General features: G+C 37.7%; 1 long non-coding RNA gene across 1 annotated transcript in view; it reads left to right on the forward strand.

The window, feature by feature from the left end:
• Positions 1-597: 597 nt before the first annotated feature.
• The window catches only part of LOC129515366 (uncharacterized), a 181,855-nt gene continuing 157,780 nt past the window's right edge, over positions 598-24,672 (forward strand). Inside the window, exons 1-2 of the long non-coding RNA XR_008665572.1 lie at positions 598-828; positions 21,754-21,872. This is a non-coding gene — a long non-coding RNA (uncharacterized LOC129515366). The remainder of the gene's footprint in view (positions 829-21,753; positions 21,873-24,672) is intronic.

Genomic DNA, 24,672 nt, shown 5'->3' on the forward strand with positions numbered 1-24,672 from the left:
CCTAGAAGAAGCAAATTCCTAAAGACAGAAAGGAGGGCAGTGATTACCAAAACCAAAGGGGAAGAAGGATTGGTGAGGAGCTGTTGTTTAATGGGCATAGAGTTTCTGTTTGGGATGATGAAAAAAATTCTGGGAATAGTGATGATGGTTTTACGACATTGCAGATGTATTTAATGTTACTGAACTCTACACTTAAAAATGATTAAAATGGTAGGTTTTATGTACATTTTATCACAAGTTTTAAACTACTGAAAACAAGTAGGATTACCTTCTTGATAAAGACCTAACCATAGACATCTTTTAATGCCGAGGGCTGTAGACCCCGCAAATGGCTCTTTCCTCATGTAAAATTCATCAAACAACCCAGGAGAACTTTAAGTGCTGTTAAACTCTAGTCTTCCATTCATTGTAGTTTGCATCATGTTTAAGCAATTCCAACTTATCTTTTATTTGTTCATGGTACTCACCCTACTCCCAAGTGACTAGGTTGCTTAACATCATGGGTCAGCTGCCAAGACAAGCTCTATGAAATCGCAGTGTTGGACCAATGCTGTCTATGGGAATGGTCCTACATGCCATTAGTTCACCAGATCCAAAAGGAACTCTGAGTCATTTCACTAAAGCCTATAGATCGTCAGCTGAGAGTACTGAGAATGAAGTCATTCTAGTGGACGGACGGACTGGGGTGGACTGACCTCTGACAACCAATTCTTAAGAAGTACTTCTATCTTTAGGCCTGCCGTCCACATACGAACTCTCGATAACTTTCAAGAGCCAGGTGAGAAGAGGGCAGTGTTATACTAGGAGAAACACTTGGAGATATGCCAGGTAAGGCTTTGACTTCTGTTAGAACTCCATTATTGCCAGAGAACCTGGCTGCACATCACGCCATGCTCTGAGACAGCAGAAAATCAGAAGCCTAATAATATGCTGATGTAATGTAGATCATATATACTAATAGTGATACTACATAGCTGAAATTCATTGGGACTTAGTAGGTGCCAAGCGCTGTCATTAGTACATTCCCATAAAACTCTGTCCTATTGCTATCTGTTTTGCCAGTGGAGCTCAAAACGGTAAGGAACTTGGCGCAAGAGCATACTGCCAGTCATTTGTAGAGCCTGGGCTCACATATTGGGCCTGACTCCAAAGTCCCGGTCCTTAACTGTTACACATTTACACTTTAGCTCACAAAAATAAGACAGGGCATGTCCCAACTATTTCATTTCAAAAACAGAACAAAACAAAAAACCCAAACCCTCAAATACTTCTGGGATTTGGACTGTAGCCCTTTAGAGTCTTTACTGATTAGGAGTTCTTATGTTACTTCAGATTTCCCCACGTATCCTGGGATTAGTTCCTGGTTTGTTCCTCTACCTGAATGAAAACCATTTTGAGCAGATACAAGAGCAGTCCCGGAAGCTTGAGATTCTGAGCTTCACCTCAAACTTGTGTCTTCCCAGATTTAAGATCCTTGTTAGAATAAACCAGATTTTTCCAAACCTAATCAAAGTGCTCTTTTATTTCCAGTGATTTAAATGCTTAGCTATTATTGCTATTCCTTTCATCTTTATTTATAGAACAAACAGAAGGTTTTAGATGACTATATTTAGAAGTGCCATCTGGTAGGCAAACTATTGAACAAAAATGTTTTGTCCTTTCATGTAACTACATTACTTTGAAATGTAATTAAGTTTCAGGATGGTTGTTTGCTTCTTTTATGGTAGATCTTTTGCCCTATTGAACTGGGGGGGGAAATATTCCCTGGCAGATTTTTATTCAGGCATTCTTTTACTCTTTGTATATCTCTTAATTTTTTTGTTGTGGCTCATTTGCTTTTAGACAGTCTATAAGCCCATTGCTGATGTACTCCGCTTTGGTAATTTTGATGTCTAAACTAAGAAAAGCTAGTAAACAAAATAAAAGCCAAAAAAAAATCTCCCTTTTTGTAGGGTTTTAATATTTCTGGAAATCTAAAGATATAAAGGCAAAGTCAGAATCTAGTTTGCTGTGTGTTTAGAACCCTTGAGGGCAACTTGTTGGCTGTAAAAAAATGAAGGACTAATCATTCAGAGTAGTATGTTTGGTACTTTCAAATGATTACAGTTAAGTGAAGTCACGTTAGTCATACAAACAATACGCAGTTATGCATCTTGTTTTCCCGAGCATCAAGTTTGCATCCTCTCCATTGTTTGGTTTATATCTGTTAAATTATTTGAAAGGAAAGAGAAACACGTGTATGTAAATAATACATACACATTAGACAAAATGTTTCAGAATTAGGTAATTTTTAAAATTTTATAAATTAACAAAGTGAGGTCCTTTATATCTTCAAGCCTTTATCCATTTATGAAAGAAAAACTAGAAAAAACTTAAAGGTCCTGAATTCTTATAAAAGAGTAAAACTAAACTCATTGCAAAGGAATAGTTGTCTACGTTTTTAAGCTTTAGTATAGCCATTACTTCAGTTCTAGGGAGCTTACACTTGCATTTGTTATGCTAGACATAGCCCTTCTAGGTACAGCTGAGAGGAGTCCCCCTACTTCTACTAGATATACATGGTTCTGATGGGGTCTGTTTAGAACAGAAGGATCACCTGGGGCATTGTGAGCTAGGCTGAGGCAGCCCTGGGGAGGTGGACACATGGGTCTCTCAGATATAAGCCAAACAGTTAGGGAGAATGGGTATTTATCACTCTGCTGCACTTTTCACAAAGTGATTCTCACCAAAACAGTGTGCAGGCCCTTGGGTAAAGACCCTGGAAGTTCCTCCATTGAACATAGACTGAGTGGTCGATGTAAATGCCTGGGCATCTGTACGTGTTCTTCGCCTTGTCACATGACTCTTCTTTAGGAAAGGGATTGTCTCCCTTTTGAGCGCCTCCCATGACCAGTTCTCATATTCCCAAGCTACTTTATGGAAACACCTCTTATTCTACTTTCTCTAAGTCCTCCTGGTAGTGTTGGAGTCCCTCCATTGATCTTCATACAGCCTGTGAATTCTAGAATCAATTCTTTGCTCTCCTACAGCAGACCTTGATAGCTCTTCAAATTCAGAGCAATAACTATTAGCAACTCCTAACCAGATCCTGCTTCCTTAAGGGCAGTGAAGGTTAAATCTTCAAACCCTCCTATTTGCTGAGGGGACTTTGTGGCATCCCGTACATCTATTATAAATAAAAGGAAGAAAAGCAAAGAGATATTTCCCTGTCAATACAATCTGAACATCTATATCCTGCTACATTCAGTTAAAGGAAGATGAAATATACATGTAATCATAACAGTATACAGTAAGAAGAATTTTGAAATCATACTGAGGAGTTCCTGTTCCAGCTTCAGGAATTATAAGCTGATATTAGACAGGCCATTAGTCTCTCTTTTTTTTAAGATTTTATTTATTTATTTGTGAGAGACACAGACAGAGAGAGAGAAGGGCAGAGACACAGGCAGAGGGAGAAGCAGGCCCCATGCAGGGAGCCCAATGTGGGACTCGATCCCAGGACTCCAGGATCACACCCTGGGCCGGAGGCAGGTGCTAAACCACTGAGCCACCCAGGGATCCCCAGGCCATTAGTCTCTTGAGCGCATTTCTCCCACTGTGAAATAAGGGAGTAGGGCTTGATAAGCTTACAAGTTCTAGGATTCTATTATCATGAAAGTCTAAATATGGAACAATTGGTATTTTTATAAATATAGCTCTGATACTTAATTCTGCTTGTAAAATTATGGCCCAGTACTCTTAATTGTACTGCACAAACTCCTACTTAGTAGTATCAGAAAGATCAGCAATTATGATTGTCCTTCTTCCTGCTGTGACTGACTTTAGCGCCCTTCTTCTCTCTTCTTACCTTTTTCCTGTTGGTTAATAAAAGAGTTAAAAGAATTTTTAAAAAAGATAACCAGATAGGAGGATCCCTGGGTGGCTCGGCGGTTTAGTGCCTGCCTTTTGCCCAGGGCGCGATCCTGGAGTCCAGGGATCGAGTCCCGCATCAGGTTCCCTGCATGGAGCCTGCTTCTCCCTCTCCCTGTGTCTCTGCTTCTCTCTCTCTCTCTCTCTCTCTCTCTCTCTCTCTCTCTCTCTGTCATGAATAAATAAATAAAATCTTTAAAAAAGAAAAGATAACCACATAGTACAAAATCAGCCATTGCAGTTTAAAAAATAAACACAATTTATTCCAAAGTGGACTACTTTCAGGAGATTTATGTGTGTATGCATGTGTGTGTATATCTATCTATTTATCTGTATCATTGACCAATGGAAAATATTTTATATGAAGTATGACTATGGATTTTCTATTGTCCTATCTGTATTAAAATGAAGGAGCTCTGTAAAATTCTCCTTAATTTACATTGTAAAGGCAAATGTTCCTTTGTATTATTATACTTTCAGAGAATTTACTTTCTTATAAAATGCTGGCAAAATGTCAGTCTTTAAGAGCAAAATGTATTTATATAGGTTAAAAATGGACGCAAGTGTATATATACAAAATAATTGAAAGCAGGGTCTTTTTATTTTTACACGTAATCTAGATTTCTTTTCTTTTTATAAATTTATTTTTTATTGGTGTTCAATTTGCCAACATATAGAATAACACCCAGTGCTCATCCCATCAAGTGCCCCCCTCAGTGCCCACCACCCAGTCACCCCCACCCTCCGCCCACCTCCCCTTCCACCACTCCTAGTTCGTTTCCCAGAGTTAGGAGTCTCTCGTGTTCTGTCTCCCTTTCTGATATTTCCCATTCATTTTTTCTCCTTTCCCCTTTATTCCCTTTCACTATTTTTATATTCCCCAAATGAATGAGACCATATAATGTTTGTCCTTCTCCGATTGACTTACTTCACTCAGCATAATACCCTCCAGTTCCATCCACGTCGAAGCAAATGGTGGGCATTTGTCGTTTCTAATGGCTGAGTAATATTCCATTGTATACATAGATCACATCTTCTTTATCCATTCATCTTTCGATGGACACCGAGGCTCCTTCCACAGTTTGGCTATTGTGGACATTGCTTCTGTAAACATCGGGGTGCAGGTGTCCCGGCGTTTCATTGCATCTGGATCTTTGGGGTAAATCCCCAGCAGTGCAATTGCTGGGTCATAGCACATCCATGTTTACAGTGGTGCTATTTATAATAAATAGCCAAGTGATGGAAGCAACCCAAATGTCCAAAATTATATGTTAGTGTCTATCCATATATACAATGAAATATTATTTGGCTTTAAACAGCAAGTAAATTTTGTCACGTGCTAAAATATGAATGAACCTTTAGAACATGATGCCAAGCAAAATAAGCCAGTTATAAAAGAACAAATACTGTATGACTCTGCTTGTATGAGGTTTCTAGAGTAGTCAAAATTATAGAAAGAGAAAAGTAGAAGGATGACTACCAGAGGAAGTGGAAAGAATTACATAATGGGTACAGTTTCCGATAGAATTTCATATTTGAAAGATGAAATGTTCTGGACATCTGTCTTACAACAATGTGACTGTACTTAACACTGCTGAATGGTACACTTACAAATGGTTAAGATGGTAAATTCTGTGTTATATGACTTCTATCCCAGTAGATAAATGGATGCAAGTGACAAAATAATAGGAGTTTCAAGCAGTGGCAGATGTTAATTTAGCATTTCTTAAACAGTTTTATTTGTATACATTATTTTCATTTGCTTTCACAGAGGCCAACAAAGTAAAAGAATAGAAGTGAAAATAGAGATGTCTGGGTGACTCCGTGGTTGAGTGTCTGCCTTTGGCTCAGGGCATGATCCTCGTCCAGGGACTGAGTCCTGCTTCCGGCTCCCTGCGAGGAGCCTGCTTCTCCCTCTGCCTCTCTGTGTGTTTCTAGTGAGTAAATAAATAAAATCTTTTTAGAAAATAAGTGAAAATAGAGACATTTATTAAACTGTGTTGAAAGTCTGAAATCCCACAAACAATACCAAACTTATTATAGACAAAATTATCAGTGTTCTGTGGTGAAAGGTTCAGTAGATTTGAGGTAGGAAACTTAAATGTGAATACTTATCCTGTGAGCCTTGTGATCTAGTAAGTTGCACTTTCTTAAGAGCCAGAAATATTTTATTTATCTTTGTATTCTTTTGAAATACCTACAACAGAATTATAAATATTACTTTCTGGAATTAAGTTACATTTTGATTGAGCTATATTTTGAAGAAAAAGAGAAAATGAAGAGTGAAACTCTACACTCATTCGGGCACCTGCTTGTCATTGGTCATATTGGCAGTAGCTAGAAGTAGACCGGCCAAGACTTGGAGAAAACCAGACAAGGCCAGAGTTAGGATCACAATATTAGGATTGGTTTCCACCTTAACTTGGGAAGCAGAATTCTTTGAAAAACACAAAGCCCGTTGTCAAGAAATCTTGTGGTAGGAATCCGACAAAATTAGGACATGATGCTGAGTGAAAAGAAGAACTAGGTCATGAAGGACAAGGAAAAGAAAGAGCCATAATCCAGGAAGGCCACTTGTTTAAAATGTGACATATGTGATTTGAGCACTGAAGTCAGCCAGCCTATGAAGAGAGAATGTTGTCCTGTGGCAGGTCTCTTAATTAGATGGTAGGAAGAGTGGTGAGGCATGTTCACGGTGTCCTTTAAGATTCAGCTTACACTTACAGACCATCTTAAAAGAAAGGAATAGACACCAATACACAGTCACACACACACACACAAACACACACACACAATTTTGAATGTACTTTAGAGGTATTGTGAACCCACCAAAGGACTCCCTAGAAATGTCTGGTTCTTAGGCATGACCCTATTTCATGCTTATATATTTTTTAAAGCAACAAAACATAGGATTTCATTCCAACTCCTAACAAACAAGGTTTTTAGCGGTCCTTTTGCCTTAAACTCTTAACTAAACCAAAGCAATGCTCCTTACCTGGTCTAGCTAGTGTGTCATCCAGTTTAATTGGTAGGAGAAAAATAATTAAGTTCTATAGTGATTGTCTCCAAAATTTTTCTATTATATGTTTCACTAGTAAAACATTTTTATCACATTTCTTATATGTGCATATTTATTTATTTATTTATAAATTATATGAAGGCACTATTGAGTGATGTATTATGTATATACAATACATAAACCAAAGTAGAAATTTAAAACATGGGATAAAATAAGATATCAAGAAGTTTTTTTTTTTTAAAAAGAAGTTTTAATATTTTCTTTCCACATTCCAAAGGATTGTCTTGTCTTGTACACTCGTGAGGTAAAGTTACCCTGTTTAGAAAATGCCATATTTTAAGATGATTCTTGAAAATCCATGTGTGGGAACAACTAGCAGATGGGGTTATTTTTATAGTAATGCCTTATTTTAAGAAAGTATGATATGCATGCCAAAGTCTAAATTTACAAGATAGGTTAAATATAGTATAATTTATATTTCAGTGAGTGTCTATTTCTTTGACCTTCTTGAAGGCAAACTGGATTTTTTTCATCTTTATATTCTAAATACCTAGACTATATAAAAGGATTCTTCACAGAATTGGTTTTTAAGTTTTGTGAAATATCTAATATAAGGTTTGATTTTACAAAATCAGTTTTCAAAAAACTGTTCAGTTCCCTGTTTATTTCCAAAGACAGCCAATCTCCTATTCTTTTTTTTTTTCTTGGCGTTTTTAAACTTTTTTTCTTTTATTTTTCATTTTTTTAAATTTAAATTCCATTTGCCAGCCTATAGTATAACACCCAATGCTCATCATATCAAGTGCCCTCCTCAGTGCCCATCACCCAGTCACCCCATCCCCCCCAACTCCCCTTCCACAACCCTTTGTTTCCCAGAGTTAGGAGTCTCTCATGGTTTGTCTCCCTCTCTAATTTTTCCCACTCAGTTCCCCTCCTTTCCCTTATAATCCCTTTCACTATTTCTTATATTGCATGTATGAGTGAAAACATATGATGTTGTCCTTTTTTATTGAAGTATAATAAAGGTACAGTGTTGTATTAGTTTCAGGTATACAATATAATAATTCAATAATTCCATATGTTTTTAAGTGCTTATCAGGACAACTACATTCTCAATCCCCTGTACTTCACCCATCACCCTCTGTCGATCATCATTCTCTGTATTTAAGAGTCTGGTTTTTTGTTTGTCTCTTTGATTGTTCATCAGTTCTGTTCTATTTTCTTATCAGATTGAACTCTAAGAATTCTTCAGATGTGCTGTGCTGCCTCTTGCCCTGTGCCTTTACCCATTCTGACCTATTGTCCAGGAGTAGCTTTCCCCTGTCCCATCCTTCAAAACTTAAGTCTATCTTCTCTTCCTTGGATCAGTCTTCATTGAGCCCAGATGTCCTCTATAGCTGCACCTACATAAGCTCAGCCACCACCAACCTAGCATGTCCACATCATTACTTTATTTTTCACTTCCCACTCCCACACTGTGGCCCTAAAAAGTAGTACTAACAAAAATAAAGAGCTTTCATTTAATGTTGCCACCAGGCTATGTCCTTTGCAATTATTCTTTACGTGAAGGCACTCTGTGTGGGGTTGTGTGTGTGTGTGTGTGTGTGTGTGTGTGTGTGTGTGTGTGAAAGAAATAATTTTCACTTAATTTTTCCCCATATTCTCCACTAATTTGTATTTACATGGTCATTAGAGAATGCATAATAGTAGACAAAGGATGTTCAAAAGTCTCATTAACTACAGCTGTGTCAGTAGCGAAAGTATGAGATGAATAAACAGTCTACTCAATACATTAGAAAAAACACATTAAACATCAGCTTTTGAAACTTTTTAACTGACAATCTCAACTTCTGTGTCAATTTGCACCAATGATAGTCTTTGAAAAACTGCTTATCAGAGTCGTTTATTTCTCTCTTCCAACGATTTGTATGTTTCTTACTAGCATTGAAGTCTAAATGGAGAAACATTAATAATATTTTGTTTATGAAGACAAGTGGGTTGACTCTAATAAAAATATTGATTCATGTCTTGCTTCTCAGTGAGAAATGCCACCCATGAAGCCTGCTGGCACTTGCTTCTAATAATAATATAATTTCAAGAAAGCCAGGAAAAGTACATACTTCACTTGCAAAAGTGTGAATTATTTATTTTTCTTCACACAAAAGAAATATAAAATGCATCAATGTTCAACTTTAGCTGAAAACCATTTAACAGCAAATTTTTACCTAGACTATGTAAAACATTAGAAGCGCTTGCTATATCTTAACATAGACTGTAAGCATGTATATCTCTTTCTATAAAGTGTGGATGTAAGACTTAAAATCTAAAAAAAGGTAAAGCATTAAAAAATAAATAATCAGCTTTTATTTAGTTAGCTATTCTTTTTTTTTTTTAAAAAAAAGAATGGATTCACTTATGCTATACAGATTCAAATCTTCCTCTTCCCCACAAAAACATATCCTATTTATGTAGGTTTTTTACATAGTGCAGGTGGAGCTGATAGACAAAAAGGTACATTTTGTAGTTAGTAAAATCATTGCACACACTAAGTTTCCCTCTCTTGCCAGTCTCATCAGAGAGGAGGTCTGTTTAGTCACATGGTTAACATCTGGAAGCCACTCTGGGTAATAGCTACCACCAATTTGTTGCTTATTCAGAGAAGGCATACCGAATGGAAGTAGAGAAGGCAAATCCCATTGTTTCCTTCGATACACATACATAGACTCTAATCTTATTATTGTCTTAAGCCATTCAATTGATCAACGTGAAGACAGAACTATCAATAAATATGTTCTTCGTCTTAAAGCAAACTTCCAGAAAACATAAAAATGTACAGCAAATGAAATCTTTTGTTTCAGTTCATGCAGGACATGATTTTGATTTGACCCATGGCCCTGGCCATAAACACAGGGTCCGTGCATTTTTATCGAGTTGTGCTCTGTGTAAAGCACCGTGTTTCTCTTATAACATTATTTAGGGGATTCGCTCAGGGACATCTCAGTGGCTCAGTCAGTTAAGCACCTGCCTTCTGCCCAGATCAGGATCCAGTCCTGGGCTGGAGCCCCATGGACATCAGGTTCCCTGCTTAGTGGAAAGTCTGCTGCCCCCCACCCTCCACCCCTGAAATCTTTAAAGAAAAGGGAGGGATGCCTGGGTGGCTTAGTGGTTGAGCATCTGCCTTTGGCTCGGTATAATCCCGCAGTGCCAGGATCGAATCCCGCCTTGAGATCCCTGTGCAGCCTGCTTCTCCCTCTGCCTATGTCTCTGCCTCTGCCTCTCTGTGTCTCTCATGAAAAATTAAATTAAAAAAAAAAAAAGAAAAGGGGACTTGTTCATTTTTGAGTAAGAAAAAGAGAAGGAGAAGGAAAATACAGAATGTGATATTGAAACTTAACTGTGTTCTGCAGATCTCTGAGATATTTCCAATAGAGTCAATCCAAGAAACTTCTCTGAGGACTTCATTTAAAAGATTCATATGACCTCCTCCCTCAAAAAATAACAAACCCCCCAAACAACCCAGAATACTGTAAAGAACCAAAATTTTTTTTCTTTTAAATCGTATAACATTAGAAGAAAAGAGCATTCTTTACATTCAAAGGGTTATGCTAATTATGGAAATTATTTTGGGATCTGAAGCTCAAAATGAAGCGCTTTGAAGAAAAAACTTTAATTTGTGGCTATGACTGCTGTTCTTAGAGGTTGTCATTGTTTATAATTATTGTCTTTTTTGACCTGTGGTTGACTAAATTATTTCCTCGAAAGATGTCACCACATTCCACACTTCTACATACCAAGTTTTTCTGCTGAAGTTTCTTGCCCACCTCCCACATTGTTTGAAGAAGTGCTTTATTGCCTCTCTAAGAGTGTTTCTGTCAGGCCCTGCTGTTTGTGGTTGATTTACTTTAAGCTCACCTAAGCCTTTTGGGTATTTTGTGCCTAGCCCTGTGAAAGTTGTATTGTGATGACCATCATTAGAATTCAAGTGGATGAAAAAAACTCATTGTAAGTGATACCAAATTGGTGATTACTCACATATCCAGACGTCTCATGTGAATGTAAAGTTGTCCAATATTCACCACTTTCCAAATTTGAAGAGTCCAACCAAATCTTTAAGAAGAAAGCTGTAATAATCCTCTCTTCTAGCATGAAATCAGGAATCAGTGCTACTGTCCTAGATATGATGTGGAGATATAGTGAACTACTGTCACAATTGCAGTCATCCTCAAAGTTCAACCAGATATCAAAACTTTAGTAACTATTACCCAAGGATTGGTAGTAGAAACTTTTTATTAAACTTAGCCAAATTAGGTAAAATGTTAATAGCACTGATAGATCAACAAGTCTGTATTCTTAAAGACCTTCTGTTTTCCTTTTTGTGGCTCAGAGTGTATTGCAGCAGGATGATGAGAAAACAGATAGATGTTATAGCCATCTACCTAATAGTTAGGACCTATTACAATTCACCAAAATCCTTCTTGTTCTTACCATTTTGATGCATGTAGTTGTAAACTGAGTGGTAACCCAGTAGTAATAATGACAGGAGAATAGATTCATTCTTGAAAATCTCCCATTCTGCCATTTGCAGAATTTGGATTTGTTGGAGAGGGAAATACTCCAGTGATGCATTTTATTAAATATGGAACATAAAAATGGTAAAATGACTCAGCTCATGTAATTGTAAGTTTCAACTTATCCTATAAAATATACTCAAATATTTTTGGAAATTTGAAGGTCACTTTTCAGTGGCTTCTTCATGTAATTACACATTTTAAAAGCTGTGATCAGAATTCCCTCACTTCATCCTATTATTTACTAATAAGCATACAATTTGGACTACTCAGATGGTATGTTTCCCAAATGTTAGTAATGCTTTTTGGTTTTCTCAATTAGTACTTATTGTCTTTACTGATGACTACAGTAAGTATTATTTGATGCCATGAGTATTTGATTATATAGACTATCCCTAATATACTATGCCAAACACTGTTGGTGAATGACAGATACATAAAACGTTGGTCCTACCCTCAAGGATTTTACATTTAATAGAGAGACAGAAGATGTACATACTTGTAATATAAGATAAATACTAAGAGCTACTATAAAGAGTGATAGGTAAAATTTTAGCAAGCTCAGAGGAGAAAGGATATGCTTTTAGATATGGAAAAATCAGGAAGACATAGGAAGAATAGACAACCACAGTTCTCTAATTTTACAATCAGAAATTCCTGGTCATTGGACTCTTAAGAACACCTAGAGGCCTAAGCTCTCTCCTCCCTTTTTCACTGGAGTTCAATATGCACCTTTATAGGGAAGAACTGTTCCTGACAAGGTACCCTTTTGCCTCTCTCTCTCTCTCTCTTTTTTCTCACTTTGTGGTTCTGGCTCTATCAGGCTGATTTCTAGTCCCTGAATAAAGGGATTTCTTATGATAAATTTAGGATATCTGCTGTAATGGCAGGATTCTCATGATTTAGTGGGCCTATAGAACTGGGAAATGGTAAATTTGCAATAGATGTTTGCTGGCTGAGTGCTGAATAAATGGCTAGTGAGTGATGAGTGAGTGAGTGAATGGCCATCGGCTAGGAGGCAAACCATCCCAATAAAAACAACTTGATCCTGATGATATTATTGAATGTAAATTACGCAAGAGCACTTAACCTCACTCTCTGAACTTTATTATAGTTATTCAACAAATATTTGTTGAATGTGATGTTCCTTAAAGTGCTCATTTTGTGCATTCATATTACAGTATTTCTACTATTGGGAAAAACTCAGTCTCCTTGTAAAAGGGATAATCCTCTTTCACTACTGGATAAATAGATCATTATGCAGCGTTTCCAACAGCTTTCCTAGAAATGACCCCTTTGAGGTTCAAAAAGGAACAAAAAGTGATTAGATTTTATAAATGTTATGCCACTTCTTATTACATATAGTATTCAATAAAAAGAAAATCCCACAAGACAATTCTGTTTGCCCCATGGGTCTAATACCATAAAATCTCATTCTTACAGCATCTACATTTTGGCATTTGTTTGTCAAAAATGGGGTGGAGGTAAAAGTAATCTTTTTGCCAGTTTATGTGATGCCATAAAGCAGCATTTTTCATTTTTCAACACTTATTAGCTCAGCTCCCCAGCTGTGTAGCACCACGCCCCAGTGTGAAATTGAGAGGGAGAACTCTGACAAGTTTATATTGGCCTAAATTTATAGCTTTTCTTTAGGGTGGGGGAAGGGTGTCTTTTTTTTTTTTTTAAAGAGGACATTATAGTTACATGATTTTGTATCCCAAAACTTCTGTAACATAGCATAATGGCTTATGAAAACGACTGTTAGTATATCATGTTTGGCTTCCCTAAACAAATGTTAACAGCTATATACTTAGAAGACAAGTGAAGCAGAAAGTTAATTAATTAAATGTTAATTAATTATTAGTTAATGAGTTGATTGATCCATTTAATCTAAGTGTTTTTATATCCTGCAAAATATAGATATCTCAGGGCCTTGTATGGCAAATATGCACAAAGTTGTGAGGAGAAAAACAAGCTCAAACTCTGCTTAAATAGTAGGATTCTGATGTAACTCTTCATACAATCACTTCAGATCTCTATTTCTCTTGTTTTCTGGAGGGCAATTTCAAAAAGACAAAGTAAGTTGATTTCACAGAAAGTTTGGTAGACTGGCAGAAATGGGTTAAAACAATTACTGTGGTATGATGTAGCACATTAAAATGAAATGATTGACTACAAGCTAAAAATTTTAAGATAAACAAACTTGATCCTTGGCTTCTTCTTTCCTGCTCTCACACACACCCTAACACATGACAAACCAGGGGGAGATTCTTAAAGCATTTTTAAGATCCATCTTGAGTGAGACAGTACAAGTAAACTCAGATAAAACTCTTAATATTTATGTTTTGTGAAAGGCTTAAAAACCAACACAAAATCAGGCTTTCAGTCTTCTTCTAAGTAGTGCTTCACATTGGAAGGTGAGTGGGAGAACAGCCTGTACAAGTCTTAAAGTTAAAAAAAAAAAATCCTCAAATCCTCCCAGCTTTGGTGGGAGGGAAGATCCATGTGCTAAGACTTGCATGATGCCCAGGGTGGCACTGATAGTGAGTAGGTACCTTCATGTGCTGTCAGAATAGACTGAAAGCAGCTTTATTAGCTTGATGGTTTTGTTTGTGCATGTAAAATGCAAAGGAACAAATGTAAATCTTCAAAAATAATCCTGGAAATCCAGACCCATCTTGAATTAGGTGAGTTCCTTTAATCTTTATTATCTTATTCCAGTTGGAAATCCAGGATGCTGGACATTGCAGCAGGCATTTAAAAAGTGACATTAATTTTATTGCCAAGTGAAAATACTTTTCTGTAGAAATAAATGAGACATCGTTAAGAGAGCTCACTGAAGCCCAAATTCCATCTTTTAACTGTGGCTGGGAGATACAACTCAACTGCCACAGTAGGCAAATGAAGCTGGTATGTAACCACTGATGACAGACCCTTTGTGGAGTAGAGGGAATTGCATCTGGAAAGAGGAAGGAATGGTTTCATACATGACACCTGGTCCTTTGGACAAAGGAAGAAAATAAGAACCATCTCTCAAATAAAAATCATGTGGGCAAGGGCATCTGGGTGACTCAGTGGTTGAGCATCTGCCTTTGGCTTAGGTCATGATTCTGGGGTCCTGGGATCAAGTCATGCATCAGGCTCCTGCTTCTCCCTCTGCTTATGTCTCTGCCTTTCTCTCTGTATCTCACATGAATAAATAAATAAAATCTTAAAAAAAATCACGTGGGCAAAAGTTATATGCTGGTCTTCTCACCCAGCTTTTATGTGTAGACCTTATTTTGCCTTGGGAAGATAAAACGCTAACTTTTAGAAACATGTTTCAGATCAGTGTTGATTTTTTTAGATAGAAAAGTGACATGGTCATGTATGTAACAAGATAGGTCTAGCAACACAGAAATACCGTTAGGGCTGACACATGGAGTAGACTGAAAGAGATAGAGACTCTTGAAGGAAGGACTCATTAGATGTCTTTTTCAATAAACTAGGAAGATTCAAGAATTACCTGAATTTAGGTTTTCAGGATGAAGGTGAGAGCAGTTTGGAAGGGGAGAATGAGTAAAGACTTGGTTACCCACTAGACTTAGAGGTGTGGTATAGGAAATAGTCTCAGATGACTATCTCCACAAGTATTCTGGTGAAGCTATTAAAACATATAAAGAAGATAGAGGAAGGAGCAAGTGTCAAGTGAAAACACTGAGTTCAGCTTTCTGTAGGTTATTTGAAGCGTCAGCAGAAATTTGGGGCGGCCAGGGTGGCTCATCGGTTTAGCGCTGCTTTCAGGGCTTCACACACCTTCCAGGGTGTGATCCTGGAATCCCCGGATCGAGTCCCACGTCGGGCTCCCTGCATGGAGCCTGTTTCTCCCTCTGCCTGTGCCTCTGCCTCTCTGTCTCTGTCTCTCTCTCATAAATAAATAAAATATTAAAAAAAAGAAATTTGATGACTTCTAGAAATATGAGTCTGAAGTTTAGATTGAGGATGGAAGTAAATTGAAGAGTAATCAGAATACAAGAATCACATAAAACTATAGGAATCGAAGAAATCATCTTGAAAAAATATTAGTAATAGAAAGAGAGAACCTAGGAATAATTTTCATAAAGACCCATGTTTAAAGGCTAGGCCAAGGAAGAGTAATCAGTGAAAAACTCTCAGGAGAAATCTTGAAGGTAGAAGGGAATACAGAGGTATGTCATGAAAGTGAAGGTGTAGGCAAACAACTGTGGGATGCTGTACAAGGATGGAATGAGGCCATTGCATTTGGCAGGTAGGAGAGAGTCACTAGCAACATTTTTGTTTTTTGTTTTTTTTCTTTTTAGTGTTATTGAGATATAATGGACATACAACATTGTGTAAGTTTAAAGTGTACAGCATAATGATTTGACTTAAGTATATTGTGAAATGATTGCCAAAGAAGTTTAGTTAACATCCATCAATTCATATAGGTACAACCCGCCACTTTATTGTGATGAGAATTTTAGGATTTACTCTCTTAGAAACTTTTAAATATACCATAAGTGTTAACTTTAGTCATCATGTCATACATTCCTTCCCCAGCACTTATTTATCTTACAACTGGAAGTTTGTGCCTTTGGATCAGTTCATCTGTTTCCTCCATTCCCCATCTCTGGTAATCACAGATCTAATACCCTTTTCTATGAGTTTGTTTGTGTTTAGATTCCACTGATAAGTGAGATCCTGCAATATTCGTCTTTTTCTGGCTGACCTATTTCACTTAGCATAATGCCTTCAGGGTCCATTCCTGTTGTTGCAAATAGCAGGATTTCTTTCCTTCTTGTGGCTTAATACATTGTGTATGTATATATGTATTTTTGAAAGCAGTTTCAGTAAAACAGTGGGGTAGGAGTTAGATTGCAGTGGCTCAGGTTGGGAATTAAGAATAAAAATGGGAACATAGCTATTCCTTTAACAAGTTTACTTGTAAAGCCAAAAAGGAAACAGGGACATTTTAAAATATGGGGATGCTGGGGCACGTGGGGGCTCAGTCGGTTAAGTGTCTGACTCTTGATTTCAGCTCAGATCATGATCTCATGGGTCATGAGATTCAGCTCCCCATCAGTCTCCATGCTCAGCTCACAATCTGCTTGAGATTCTCTCTCTCCCTCTTTCTCTGCCCACACCCCACTCATGCTCTCTCTCTAACATAAATAAATCTTAAAAAAAAAATATGGGGATGCTTTGAGCATGTTATAAATTGACAAAAGAAGCCAAGGGAGAGGATGAACTAGAACAGTGGAACCCAAAGAAGAAGGAAGGGGAAGGGATTGGCAGCCATGGAGCGTTAAGGGCACTCTTCCTCTAAGACTAGGGAGAAATATAGGCAAATCTGAATGTGACAATAATGATACTGAACAAGATTATATCTTCTGATGGCGATTTGCAGAGAATGAAAGGAAAAGGGAACAGGTTAGGCACTTAAACTCTACAAAAGGCTTAAAAGAAAAGGAAGCTGAGTGAGAGTAGGGAAGATTTGCTAAATAGTCATAAATGCAAATAGAAAATTTAAAGGAGCTAATCTACATTGTCATCAAATTTGTACCAGTAGCTACTGAAAAAAAAAAAAAAAGAAGGACTAAGCAATTTATTGATCAGCACTGGAGATAAAAGGCTGAAGGTCAAGGTGAGGTGGGACTGTTGATCAGATTGATGAGAATGTGATACTATATAGGCCGAACAAGGAAGGAATTAAGCCAAGAAAGGGCAAATAAACTGGAAAACTAATGAGAAGATAAAGCCAACAGGTCTCCAACCATGTGTCTGAGCCAATTTCTTTGAGCATGAGGGAATATGAGAGATGGAAGGATAGGGAGAGACATCTAAAAAAAAGAACAAGGGTTAATTATTTCAGAGGTGGAAAATTATTATGTAGAGTAGTGTAGAAGACTCTCTGAGGAAGTAGGACTGAGCAAGGTCTTTAAGAGTTGGTAGTTCTGATGGTGTGTAAGAGGAAGGACATTCTGTGCCCAAAGTCAAAGGGGAAGCTGGGAGAGGCTGAAAGAGTAACCATGATGCAGGAGAAGGAGGAGGTGCAGCTAGCAAGGAAGCAATGTACACATTGACCTGTCTTGAATAATAGCTATGTTGGGATTTACAAGAAAAAGGAAGGGGCACCTAGGTGACTCAGTAGTTGAGTGTCTACCTTTGGCTGAGGGCGTGATCTTGGATCCTGGGATGGAGTCCTGAATCAGGCCTCCCACAGGGAGCCTGCTTCTCCCTCTGCCTATGTCTCTGCCTCTCTCTCTCTTTCTGTGTCTCTCATGAATAAATAAATAAAATCTTAAAAAAAAAAGAAAAAAGAAAGATGGACACATTAATTGAGCAACATCATAGGGGGTTGAAAAACCCATTATGGGGTTAGTGCTTCTATCTAGTGGACAATTGGGAACCAGAACAAAATATTAAGTAGGGGAATGCTATGAAGAAAGTAATGTTTTAGGCATATTTACTTAGAAGGAGATTGGGGGAGGGATCCCAGCAGGGAGAAGTCTGCCCAGGGTTGTCATGGAGAAGACTCAGGTGACAGGAAATGGGAGATCTGAGAGCTGGAGTCATGACACAAATGGACACAGCTTCAGTTAAGGGGTGTTTTGACAACAAAATAGATGCAGGGAACACACAGAAGGAAGCACAAAATGCTTCTGAAGTTTTCAGGGCAGGCCACCAGCACGCAGTCCTACCACAGAGGGACATGGGGGAGACAGGGAAGGAGGACCAGAATGGGGATGGGAGAAAGAGGTGTGTGTACACAGGAGAGAAGATCTAACCCAGTGCTTCCTGTTTGTGCTGTGAAAATTAAATTTCGTATGAAGCCACAGGATGTCAAAAGCTTATAAACAGAGTTATTTTCATGATATTTCCTTTATTAAAACTGACATGGGACAGAGCGGGTACACTGTTGAGAGACGTCAGTAGCAGGCATCAACTTGGCAAGGAGAAGCCAGAAGTTGGGTGGCTCCTTTCGTCACGGGGAGCAAAGGCTTCTGGAGAACAGGCTCTGTTAATGATGGCTGTGTTCCAATTAAAAAACCTTTAAGGGAGGATAATATGAAAAAGACTGTTTAATCACACCTTGATTTTTTTCATTCACAGCTGCTCATGGGTAGCAGGCACCATGCTGGGAGTACTACCTTTGATTGCAAAGCATAAAATTTTTACAGGCTTTTTTTTCCTAATAAGTGAAAATTTGGGGTCTCGTCTATGTTTCATTTGGGTAATAATCCAGGACAAAATAGTCCAAAATGCATAAATGGACCCAGTTAAAATATATTTAAAAAATCATCTTTGATGGTTCTTAGTTATTTAGGTTGTGGAAAAATGTGGATTAGTGAATATTTTAAATGAACTTTACTGTGTAATAGATTTTAAACTGGGCTAGATAGATCAGTAGTAACCAAAAGTAATGAAAATATGTCTTGAAATTGTTATTTGATGGCAGAAATATAACAGTATTTTATTGTATTCTTGGAATTAATTTTGTTTCTAAAATATTTCCTTTAAGTTTATTTTCATAGAACATTTTTTTAAGAGCATGCTCTTTTATAATTATGTAGAAGTATGCTATACAAGGGGAAACAGTCTCTGGACTGTAAATAGATTTTTGTTCTCATTATTGGACCATCAAATGTGAAAATAAATGTTGCCAGTAATGGCTTGTGTTTTCTGTATGCAAAGTATGATTAACATAATTTTTTTCCCCAGACAGAGTATGATTTACAGAATTTTAAACTTAGTCCTGAATTTAGAATCTCTGATTCTTTAGTGAACTCTAAAGTCATTGAAATACCTTTTGTAATTCTTTATAGAATAAGCAGTAGGAGTGGTGCATTAATTCCTGAGGGCCACCACAACAAATTACCACAAACTGGGTTACTTAAAAAGACAAAGTTTATTTTCTCGCAGATTTGAAGGTCAGAAGTCTGAAATCAAAGTGGGAGCCATCATCCGTCCCCAAGGCCCTAGCTCCCAGTGACTCCTGGCAATCCTTGGTGTTTCTTGGTTTATTCTGCATCACTCCAATCTCTGCTTCCATCTAACCATGGCATTTTTTCCTGTATCTCTGTTTCCTCTGTGTCTGGGTATCTCTGTGCCCAAATCTCCCTGTCCTTTCTTTGATAAGGGTTCCTATCATTGGGTTTCATGCCCACCCTAAAACCAGGATGATTTTATCTAAAAATTTTTAATAAATTACTACACTTGCACAGATCCAATTTCCAAATAAAGTAACATACTGGGAGGACAATGTTCAACCCGCTACTATGATCATGATGATGTCACAATCTTGCATTATTTCATGCCTTAAAAGTTGTCAGACAAAACAATTGTTGAGGGGAAGACCTACTGGGGTGATTGGCCAAAAATGTGGAGACCTCAGGATATGCACAGGAAGTGATTTGGCAGTGGAGACATTTCTTGGTCCTTGCATGACATGGCAGATGGACCTGCAGCAGCCTCATAGCCTTGCATGGCTTACAGCATCCCCTGGCTCTGATATTCATGGGAACAGAATCAGCAAGGTCTACCCTGATATCAAAACTGAATCACCAGCTACTAGACTAGACCACAGAACAGGTAAAGCAAGAGTGGAACAAACCAGCCTAGCTCTTTATTCAAAGGCATTTGTTTCTTAACAGATACCACTAATAGTCCATTACTCCCATACAAGATGTGTTTTCTCACTGAGCCTCACACACATCTTGAGGCCAGTGGGCAAGGTGGGGTTCAGTGACATGTAAAAGAACATGCTTCTCATCAGTGACTTTGGCAAGTGCTTCATGAACAATGTGTTTGGTTCTAGGCTCTGGCTAGGAGGTCCCTGAAACATAGAGGTTTGCTGACTCCTGGTCCAGTGCCATTAATTACATCATATGCCTTATGCAATAGTCACCATGGAGTGGAGCTTCTAGTCCTAGAATCTCAGTTCCTCTGTTGACCTTTCTGAGCCTCAGACAGTTGTATGTAGAATGAGAATAATAATAGCAACTCTTTTGTAGGTTTATGGTAAAGATTAAATCAGTTTACACAAGTGTTAAGAACAGTGCCTGATGCATAGCAGGCATTTAAAAAAGTTGGGTTATTCAGTTGAACAAGTGCGTATATAATCTTTAACCTCAGGAGGATGATGATGATGATTAATACTGACATATTTGCTTGGTGCTTGTAATTTTGGGGAATCTTCACACAGTCCTTTCAAAACCCTTCAATTTAGTCAATATACTTACAGGCTAGAAAAAAAGTGGATTTAAGAAAACTTAGGGGACTTGGGGTACACAGAATTAATAGCAATTGTACACTCAAATCTAAGTTACCTGGCCTATAGGCTACACCTTATACATTAAAGGTGTGTGTGTGGGGGGAATGTTGGTGGATAGTAACTCTATACCAGGCTTCAGTGCTATGGAAAACTGAACCGAGACGCATCCTGTGTAATAGAAAATAGACTGATCTAAAGGTCAGAAAACCTGTGTTTTAGCCTCTTCTCTGCCATTTGAGCTAGAAAATTATAGCCATGCTTCTGCCAAGCATACTGGATAAAATGAGATGAATCTTAACTCCTCAAGTCCAAGTGATGTCTTTCAAGTGCCAGAGCTCTGAGTTGTAACATGTAAAGCCCTTCTTCATTTGCTGAGTCTGTACTTTCTGGAAAATGATAGTCTGACTTGTAGAGAAAACGTGTTTGTATAACGTGTTGGTTGCCATGTGTTCAGATGTTCCCATGTGCTGTTGTTGATGCAGTGGGAATGGGGCTTTTAAATGTTGATACTATGAAAATGTAATGGGATTGGACTTGGACAGGTGCCTGAACCAGACCACCCATCATATTTATTTTGCTGCCAAGGAGGTCAAACAAATTCAGTTGGAGGCTTTGAACTTTCTTGATAGTGAATAATTCACATTTCGTTTTGAATGCATGCTGAGTTGTATTGAAATATTCATGCTGAAAGTTACTTTTTGGTGCATATTTTTTTCAAAGACTTTTCCCCTTTGTGAAGTTTATGTTTAGTATTTGCTTTTAAAAAAAACATCCTACCTTGTTGAGGGAAAGAGAACACAACTCTTCTCTCTCTCTCTCTCTCTCTCTCTCTCTCTCTCTCTCCTCTCTTTTCAAACCTTACCTTGGAACTTTAGTGTTCAAGGGCATCACTCTAAAGAATGATCTGCTTTATGTGCTTTCCTGTTTTGTTCACTAGATCCAGTGACCAGACTCTGGCTTATTCCTATTACTTCTTATCCTTTTAGGTGCTTTTCTGTGTGATTTGCAGGAAATTCTCCCACCAGAGACCCGTATTATGCCTGGCATACAGGAGGCATTCAGAACATTTGATGACTAGAAGTGTGTGTCCATCTCAATGACACAGGTAATTCTGGGTTTTAGTTCTCTTTTAAACTTGTTTCCCTTGACTACAGAGATCAAAGTTCCTCATATCTTATTGAAAGGAAGCTGCCTCAGAAGGACATATTTGACATTATATCACGCTTGTTGATGACAACTGGGTATCACAACTAGACAGAAAAGAAAGTGAATGGATCTCAATCCTTCCTATTCAGAGAGGACTGAAGTGTGAAGTGCCTATCAGCACCTCCTCTGGCTGAACCCTTGGACCCTAAACCCAAGTCAGTGACTTTTCCCAACCCCCCAGGGAACTGCATTCTCTTCAGGCTGGTGAGAATGACTTAGTCTGGAGTCTGTATTTCCATATTTGTTTTATTTTGATAAATTTCTTATAACGTGGGCCAGCATCAAGGCATATAAGAAGTTCCTTGCTCCTACTTTGTCATGTGTCCACAAGGAAGAATATATTATGTTTTTCTAAAATCACATTTTTATTTATGCACTATATGGAATCTTTAATTCCACTTAGATATCTCACCTTTTGTCTAAACTTCCCTGTAACTCTAAATTTTCCCCTACACTTAGAACCCAAGTCCCCTGGGTGACAGCTCAGATCAGCCAGAGCCATAAACTCCCAGGATGACATTTGTGATTGGGGTGTAATGGGTGTATGGGCAGCTCAGCAACCTGCTGTTAAGGAAGAAACTATCATAGCATATCTTCACAATGGCTTTTAATAGCTCGCAGCCACTGAAGCACATCATTAATTTTTTTCTCAGTGAGAAGGCTTCTTTTTATGGCAGCACAGTGATCTTTTTCTCTCTTGAACTCCTTAGAACTTTGTTTGTTCCCACCTTCTCCTGTCAGGCAATTTAACTTAGTGGTTAAGTGGTTAGAACCACATTGCTTGGTTTTGAATTCAGGCTCTCCCATTTACTAATTGTGTTGACCATGGGCAGATGACTTATCCTTTTTTGTGTCTTTGTTTTCTTATCTGTAAAATGGACCTACTAACAGTACTTCATAAATAGGGGTTAAGACGAAGATTAAATAAATAAATCTATATAAAACATGCTTACAACAAAGCCTGGCATGTCATAAATACTCAATACATTGTAGCTGTTATTACAATCTACTTTCAATTGGCCCCCACCCTACTCCTGCACCACTACAGTAAGATCCCTACTGTCAGATTACCACATTGACCAGAATCCCTTGGTGAGCTTATTACTGAGAGAGTCAATAGGTTTGAAGTGGAGCCCAATAAAGTACATTTACACAAGGTCTCAAAGGAGCGAATGATTCAAATGGTTCACAGATGACATTTTCAGAAAGCTCTTCTAGATTTTGGAAAGATACTGCTCTCCTCTTGCACATTCATTCACTCATTCGGTGTATGTGTTGAGTGCCTGCTCTGAGAAAAATATCATGCTTGGTGCTTTGGAGGGTCCAAAGTGAATTAAACACTGATTTTTCTTTTCAAGAAATCAAAGATATAGTAAGGGAAATACCTCACATAAAGATCTTTGAATTTTAAAAAGCAATGAGTACTTCATGTAATTTAGTTGATCGATGTAATTAGAGAGTAGACCTTGATCAGTTGAGTGAACGTAAGAACTGACTTTCTAAACCCATAAGGATACATCTAAGAATCTCAATTAAGAACATGGATTGTAAAAATTTAAGAAAATGGCTTTGAATAAACCATAGAATCACCAGAAAGTTCTCTATAATAGAAATATGAGGATGCAACTAAGGAAGGTCTAGAATACTTATCAAAGCTGGCTCTAAAAAAAAAAAAAAAAAAAAAGCTGGCTCTACATTATGTTAACATTCTCGTTCTTCATCTTTAACAGGTGAACCTTCATTTGCTCCCAATTTGTGACCATTGAGAGCTTTCCCTGTGCTGTGTGCATAAGCTATGCTCATAAACTCACCACTAGGAAACTCCTGAGACAGAGACCATGTTGTATCCAACATGCAACCATTTAGTACAGTAGAACGAAGCTATTCTTAGCAGCCTCATTATAAAAGCTAGAATAGAAAAATTTTAATTTTTTCCACTGTTATATTCCCAGCTCTTTGGTGATTGTCTTGCTCACCTCTATAATATATGTTCAGTTGCAAGTCACTATGAGTTTCAAGTTACTGGTTTTAACAAGCATGTGTACAACACGTGACTAGCATTTTGCTAATAGGGACCTCAGGCAGTATCTAACTTAATATTGGGATTTCACATAGAGATTCAGAGAGACCTAATGAGTTGTCCAGGGGAAAGTAGCTAAGTTGTTACAGGTCTGGACCTATGTTTCAGATACAGAATGACCAGACCAGGATTTGATTTTTATGTCAGCTCCAAACAGTTTTGATTATGCATCCCTATTAGTCAAACAAAACAAAACTGTGGCATTTTGATCCTGTTCTTTCAATATCTGTGTATCTGTGTACTTATCTGTAAAATGTATGTGTACTAGTAACTAATGTATTGTTCATATTATACAACATATTTTAAAAGAAAGTTTTAGAAGATGAGGATAAAAATAAACATAAAAAATTATATATATCCTAGGAATTTCTTCCTCTTCCCACTGGAGAGTGAGACCATTCAGACTTTTTATCTTCATAGGGCAGAATGATTTATGTAAACAGGGTAATAAAAAATCCTTAATGATTTAGGTGATGGGCAACACACTTTCCTCTGATGCCTTGTTTTTTACGATACCTTGGGCCAGGAATGTTTCTAAATGGGTGGCTCAGGACCCATTTCCCCACAGTTTTCTTTCACTGTATTTTTTTTCCTGATAAGTTAAACCACTCTAGTTTGA

Source organism: Nyctereutes procyonoides, unplaced genomic scaffold (genome assembly GCF_905146905.1).
Source record: "Nyctereutes procyonoides isolate TBG_1078 unplaced genomic scaffold, NYPRO_anot_genome, whole genome shotgun sequence".
In the NCBI taxonomy this organism is placed as follows: Eukaryota; Metazoa; Chordata; class Mammalia; order Carnivora; family Canidae; genus Nyctereutes; species Nyctereutes procyonoides.